The sequence below is a fragment of the Drosophila montana genome, unplaced genomic scaffold (genome assembly GCF_035044405.1).
Source record: "Drosophila montana isolate Dmon_TW-CO22-7 unplaced genomic scaffold, ASM3504440v1 contig_3733_1, whole genome shotgun sequence".
NCBI classification, from domain to species: Eukaryota; Metazoa; Arthropoda; class Insecta; order Diptera; family Drosophilidae; genus Drosophila; species Drosophila montana.
Window position 1 is genome coordinate 9,076,402 of NW_026998620.1, and position 7,742 is coordinate 9,084,143.

A 7,742-nucleotide genomic window follows, 5' to 3' on the forward strand; every position below is an offset into this window, starting at 1 on the left:
TGAGCAAGATTCGCAAACTAAACAAATCAAAGGAAGGACAGGACAGGGCCATTTTGACTTGTAGTCTACGGCATATGAGCGATTGGTCCTAATTGAAGGTGACACAAGAAATCTCTTAGCAACTAGAAATGGGCGAAAAAAAACTTGCGCTGAACAAATTACTTTTTAGTCCGCCTAGCCGCAAGCACAATGTAAGAGTAAACTGCAATTAATTGAAAAACACAAGATGATAGATTTGGTTAGCAATTTGTATCTGCAAGCTCGCATCCTTCTCAAAATTTAACATTAAGATCCAATTTATATGCCATTTTACGCAGAGCAGCCAGTCGATTGCAAGTCGGTCGTCGTGTCTGAGCAAAAAGCACTGCACACAATGAAAAACATCTTGGAAAGCATTCCACAGATCCACAGTTGGCCGGAGTCGAAGAATTTGTGGCTGCGAAACTAAATTGAAAACGCAAATGAAGGGAATGAAGCTATAGCTGATGAACGAGCAACACTTAATCAAAGGCTGGCGAAAAGGCCACATGTGAAATTCCGTAAAAATATACTTATTATACAATAGATTAATTTAAATAATTTTAATCAAACAGGAATCCGGAAAACTCTCGAAGAATAGGAAACAGATAAATTGCATAATGGAAGAAATATTTCACAACAAAAGCAAACATGTGCATCTTTATATAGTAGTTTATCTTAGCCCAGTTCTTTCAACTAAGGCATAATGCCTCAGATATACTCAGTACTTAAATCAATATTTATTTAGGCACATACACAAAACAATTAAGAGCAAAGATGCGATAGAAATGATGAGGGTGAGACCGTAAGCGTAAGTTGGAAAGAGAAGGATAATAAGGGATAGAGATTTCTCTCTAGGAAAATAGGGAATATAGAAATTTATTGAGAAAGGCTGAGATTAGTGAACATGGAGATAGAATAAAAAAGCAGAAGAGGTTAAAAGACTAATATAATAAAATGAAGTCAAATGGCAGAGGCAGCTTTTTGTTTTAAAAGAAATCTAATGGCACTTACATTTATGAAAATCGCATAGAACGGCGACTACCACTTAAGAAGAGAGCAGGCGCACAAAAGTTATTTTCCAAAAATAATGAAAGCTAATGCAATAAGTAAATCGTCGATTAAGACAACATAGAATTTTGTAATGCTTTATCAATATCGTTACAAAGGAAAACACCTTTTTCTAAGGTGCAGAAAAAAAACAGAGTAAACGTCGCTTGCTGCTGTTATAATACGATTATAAAGAGTATGCTTGAAATGAAGAAATACTTCAAATGAAGAATTTGCCATATTTAAGAGCAAAGTAGGAAAACAACAGAAAAGTTTGCCCCAGTTACTCGGGTAACATCTTTGCAGAGTCTGATACCGTGCTTTGCGCACATGTACCATATTACACGCACAAATTGCTGAAGCGGTGAGAGTTTGACAGCTCAACTGAAAATGACAATTGTCTAGGCGTGTGTGCGTGTGTGGGTGGTGGGGGTGGGGCATGGAACGTGCGACACAAGGTACACGGCATTAAATTGGCCAATTTGAAAGTGGAGATACTCACCGTAGACAAGAAAATAGGTAAAAGTCACGCCCACACAGATGCGAGCACGCTTTGACTAAGCTGGCCAAGGAGTACGTCTAGCTGAGCAGGGGCGGGCATCTGGTTGGGTCCATCCCTCGTAACCGGAAAAAGCAACAACAAAAATAAAAAATTAAAAACAAAAAAATCGGCAGTTGAACTGTCAATCAGCGGCAACAAAACAAGCCAACAAACAGCTAACTAATTGGTTGAAATTCAGAACTGAAAAGTCGGCGCGACGCCAAAGCAAAAAGTTGAAAGATAACCAAAAATTGGCGCTGCCAAAAAGTTTTACGCTTATTACACCAGAACCGTTGCGAAACCCAAAGAATGAAACGAAAATCCGAAGCTATAAGAAAGAAAAAATTGGCATCATGATTCATTAGCAAAACACGCCAAGTGCGTAACTTTTGAGGCAAGTCTATTGCACGGACACCGACTGTTGCCTTTGCTAATTTAAATTCCTTTGACGCCGCAGCTGACGCCGTCGCCGACGCTGTCTTATTAGGCATAGACGGGCTTGACGGCTTCTTAAGCGCCTGAATGATTGACATCAAAAAGGTTTCATTGTAATTTTCCAGACTCAGCCACAAAAACAGCAACAGATAATTAAATATATATTCTTGTTTAATGGATATAATTAAAAATGTGCATCATTAGCACAGATTTACGCTGATTTTTTACATTTTCTTGTATCTCAAGCCGTAGTCTTGCCTTCTGCAGCAATGATTTCTGTTTGCTTGGGCAAAATTGCATGATTGCGCAGTTTGTAGGATATTATTAGGAAATATGAAAGCCAAGTTAAAATCCAGTCTGTATATTATTTAAATTTTACGTAAGTGCCCAAGTTTGACATTTCTTGCTCAAATTTTCCATCACAATTAAAGCAACATCGTAGTGCTAGGGAAATATTTGGGTTTCCGCATAGATAAATGAAAATAAGTACATAAGACGCTTACGAACTCATTTGCAGGTTGTCAGAGCGACAGCCCATAGAAATCAAATATTTTTAAGACACATTTTAAAGTATTTGTTTGACCCGGCTTAAACAGACTCTCAACAGTTTTAAAGAAATCTGAAGTCAAATGAGACGATATTCTGTGCCGTCTTTGCCATTGTCAGCCAGAGCTCTGTGACAACCATCTCAAGCGACAGCGTCAGCTACGCAACAAATCTCACTAAATGCTGTGACAAAAGTAAATGAAATTGCACTAAATCTACAGGGAATTTTCTTCAAAAATGTTCAACCTTTGCCTGAGCCCGAGCTGTGCCTGAAATTGGCTTAGGATTGTGCACAGCATCTATGCGTCTCTTTCGTACGTACGCCTTCTGGCGCCCTGTAATCAAAAAAGGTACGAACAGGCCTAGGCCAAAGTGATAAACCGTTTCCACTGACATCGCATATAAATCTGCGACAAAGTTGCGTCTGCCAGACCCATGGACAGCTCCAAATCGTGCCGGATTTGTCACGCCGAATTGTTGAAAATGGCGTGCGTTGTTTATTCGCTCTATCCCCCCCCCCCCCTCGTACCTACCCCATCCCCTCCTCCTATATCTCCTTTAGTTTAGCCAGTGAATTTTGCACAAAACACTGGCTGAAGCAAAAACAACAATATCTGAGCAGCTCGTCTCCGGCTGTGCTCGTAAATCTTCGAGTGGCTTATCTATAACAAAACTGTGTGCTTTTTAATTCGCTGCAAAAAATATGCAAAAACAAAAGGCAAAACAAAAAAGAACATACAACAAAGAAAACAATGAAAATCCAGCAAATGTTAATGTTTATTTAAAATTAGGCACATGTTTAGCCTGCTGAAGCTGCTGTGAGCGCATTATGAATGCGAATATTATTTATAGAGGCAACAAATGTTGGCAAGACTTAAAAGATGATTGTCGAAATTAGGCTAAGAAACTGTCAGTGCAGTGAAGAGCAGGAGGATTTTTGCTGAAAAATTGCTGACAGCATTTTTTTTTTATATCTTATAATAGGATATCATAAGCTTGTTTATGAATATGAGCTTAATAAAATTTAAATTTTAAGCAATTTGTAACTAAAGCCTTAAAAGTATTTCATAAAATAGCTGCTATTAAAATAAATAATTTAAATAAATATATTTTTTTGAAATACAAAAGCTGCTACAGTCACATATAATATTATATATATAATAATATAAATGTATACAAAATGTGCTTATCGAAATTTAACGTCCCTTTTAGTGGGTCATTTATCATAAAGCCCAGACGCGCCAACACAATGCCACTGATTGGAACAAAGCGGAGTTGAGAGCTTATATACATGCATATCTGCGACTTGATAAACGAGATGTCACATAAAACATTTTGGCTTATTACAAAATAAGCGGCCTATATAATGGCCTGCATTAACACATTAGCCAGCAGGCGGAGTGTGGGACGGGGGTGGGGGGCCTACTAAACTCAAATTACTTTAGTTTGTAATTAAAAAAGATGATTAGCATAAAAGCAATTGTAAAATATATAATATATACGTATATATGAAATTAAACAAACGCAGAGTAATTTGATGAATTTGATTAGATTTTGACGCGATAAATAATTGCATGCAAATTTATTTAAATGCATATTTGCCCACGTAATTGCTGCAAATTTACGTTTCATTTAGCAGCACCAAAAAAAAAGTAAAATATAAAAGAAAAAAAAAGGACAGCAGGACACAGCCAAGCAAATGGCCAAGTGGCGGCAATGAAAAAGCAGCAAACAGATTATAACTCCCAGCTGACATTGTGGGCTTTATTATTTGGCCATTGAAAAATGCGACGCTGGCTGGGCTCCGCGACCCAAGTGGATTTTAATTTTTCAAAGTTAACCCACGGCATGGGCGACCCTTTATTATATTTGTTGCTGGTGTCGGCGGGTCGAGTCTGACTGAACTGACCGGGGCCGGACCTAGCCAGGAGGGCGTACTGTGTGGGATTTGGCAGCACTCCATTTTAATGTTTACCTTTCCGAATGTTTGCTGATTGATCCCTTGGGTGGGTCAGCGTTTTGGGCCGGCGTAATTAATTTTGCTTTTTGATTTGGCGCTTGGCAAAAAAAGAGGACCATCAAATTGTCACGTAATTATATTTGTGTTAATGATGTTTCGTGCCAGCCATGAAAAGTCAATTAATATTTTGGAAAATTTAGATTTGACATCAACATCAGCGCCATCAGGCGACGCGTCGGCAAGCGGCAAGCGGCACGCGGGTTCTTTAATTAAAATTTGCTTGGCCGCAATTTTATTGCATGCTGTGATTTTTAATTTTCATTGAAATTGCAGCCGTCTCCCAAAATCTGTTTTATATATATATTTTTTCCCCCATTTGTATTTTGTGTGCTTTTGATAAGTCATTCAACTTGAGTCGGGCACGCGACTTTAAACCTTTGCCAGATGTGGCCGATAAATGCCAAATGATTGCTCCATTAAATTATATGAGCGTAAAGTAGCTATTAGCCGCTGCTTAAGTCGAAAACCAGTTTAGCTTTTTGCCGGTAGCCGTCGAGCGGACCAACCGTAACGGAATCAAAACAATAACAAATACATGGAGCAGTATTGAGGTGTGAAATAGCTACTGAACGTATGCATAAAGTACTCAAACAAATTGCTTGACTTAAGTGCTTACAAAAATACCTAAGGCTTAACTGTCGATTTGTAAGTCATCTTTAAGCCTTTTGCTTACATTGAACATGTTTAAGCTCATCTCTTAAGTATTTATGATAATGTCAATTGTCGATTGTTCGATTGCTAAGTTTCACCGTACGGATTAGTTGCTTCTCTCACATACCGACGCATATGTCAGCGTTTTTAATTGCAAACTATTTCATTTAAGCCGTGAACTATCACTCATACGTCATGTTAAAGGACTTGAGCTCACATTACGTATACGCCATGTTACACGACAATGTTCGCATTGTATGTGAATGTGACGCTGCTCTGTCTGCCTGTTGCGCTCATTATGTACGTGCTGGAGCTGCCAGTGCTGCCATGATAGCTCAGATGGTGCATATTCAAGTCATGGCTTGAATCGTGCATACTCGATCTCTGAAGGTGCGTGCATCAGTATGAATTACTATTAATGGTGTGCAGAATAAATTGAATTTCATTGCATGACGACGTCAATTAAAAACATGTAAAACTCAATCGCCAATGACGTTTTTAAAATGCAGTCCAGCCATCAACGACATGGCAGACGCCCGCGTGCACACCGGCGGCTGTGCAAGAAGAGGAGGCGCCACTTAATGAGTCGGCAAATGGCTGATAAAAATGCAGAGGGAATATGAAAAACGTTGAATGCCAGCCAGCCATTGAGTTGCTGTTGTCGCTGACATCGGTACGTGGCTCGCAAAGTTCCCGAAACTGGCAGGAAACATTGATAAAAGTGGCAATAATGATTCGATTCGATTCGATTCGATTCGGCCGGCTTAATGACCAGCCATTAAATGAATCACGCCGTGAGCTCTTTTAAATGATTGAATACACAGCATTTAATAATAGTCAATGGAAAAGTTTTTTAATCAAACTTGCTTGCCCAATTTTTAAATGAAATTACAACTTTCAAAGAAATGAAGAATAAAATATAAAACACAATGAAATAGTTTTGCATTTTTTCAGTATGTTGCAAAATACTTGCGGTGGTACTTATTCGCTTAAGAGAAAAAGCCCATTAACAATTATGACTTTCCTTTTGCCGTCAAAGTAGTTGAAACTTAAAAGCAAAGCTCACTAGCCTTGAATCGGGCGCGGGAATTTGTTCAAGACCACCAACAGTTTGTATGGCTGCACTGTTTCCATGTACTATACTATAAGGAAGAAGACGGCTTGGCTTTGCCTCATTTCCAGTTTTTACTTTTGAAGTTTTTAATTCTTTGAATCTTAATGACTTCTCGTAATAAGTTTTCATTTCTCGTAATTTCTTAGGTTAATAGAATCTTTCCAGCTTGCTGCTGCAGCTGCCGTGTCGAGTAACAATAAATGAAATGACAGTGGGCAAAGCCCAGCACTTAGAGAAAACTGTAATGAAATTTCAAAATCAAGAACGTTTAATTAGAATACGAAACTACGCTGTTCCGTTAACACTTTAAATAGATTGAAGTCAATCGCTTCAAATATTTTCGCCTGTCAGACTGTCGGCCTATGGTCGATCCCACTGTAAGTACACTGCTCATTGAAACTTTTGTGCTGGCAACAAAAAAAATAAGAAATGAAGAAAACCATTATTATGAAGTTGACACAAAGTCAGTCAGCAGCAGCAGTAGCTGCCAGGAAAAACGCAGACGATAATAATGACAACGACGACGATGTTGAGTCCTTGCGCCTGCCTGGAATTCCCAGCTATGAATGCTATTCAAAGGGAAGCGCTAGAAATGCATAAAAGTCGACTACATAAAACGCAGCAGGACCTCAGTTGACATTTATGCGAACCGCACGCTCTGGCTTTAAGTTACAAAACGGCCAAGTGGAAAAAGAAAATAAGCCGACTCGAAAGCAATGCAACTGTGAGCCCCGTTAAATACTTCGGAAGGCCAGCTAAGCCCACATCATCATCATCCTTGGCTGCGGCTAATCATAAATTCAAAAGCGGCAAAAGTGCAACGCAGTAACAATTAACTTATTAAATGGGCTTTGGGGCCAAAACAAAGGCCAAGCGGGCAAAGGAAACGACAGCGCAAAGGAAGTGCTCATGAAAATTGTGAAAATGAAAGCGACCGGGGCGTCAAGATGGCCAACAAGAACTGAAGTACAGTAAACGGAAAGCAGAGCAAGACCAGCTCACCAGTCCACCGACCCCTGCTAGTTTTTCACATGCGTCCTGCGATGTCTTCGCTTCCATGGTTGCTCCGCTGCCACGTGGCGTAATTCATTTAACTGCGGCATCTTCAAAGTGCTTGTGCTTGCTTGCTGCTACCCTAAGCTCCTGTAACGCACCCTTGATTGCCAACGACATTTGCTAATTAGCGAAATTGATTTGGAATTTATGATGCGCAAAATAGTCGGACTCTCTGTGGGTTGTCTATAATTGAAACTTAATGTTTTGCATAGTTCTTTCAATTTACCGACAGCTGTTTACACAACTCAAATCAAACTCATTCTTATTGCTGCATATTACATATTTTTCAACACTTCCTTCCCACTCTTTTT

The 7,742-nt window shown here is 39.2% G+C and overlaps 1 long non-coding RNA gene across 1 annotated transcript; it reads left to right on the forward strand.

Annotated features, from left to right (window-relative positions):
* Positions 1 to 2,637: 2,637 nt before the first annotated feature.
* On the forward strand, positions 2,638 to 3,317 carry LOC135436715 (uncharacterized). The gene is made up of 3 exons (XR_010437580.1): positions 2,638 to 2,940; positions 3,022 to 3,078; positions 3,153 to 3,317. It is a non-coding gene; the product is annotated as an uncharacterized LOC135436715 (long non-coding RNA).
* Positions 3,318 to 7,742: the final 4,425 nt, after the last annotated feature.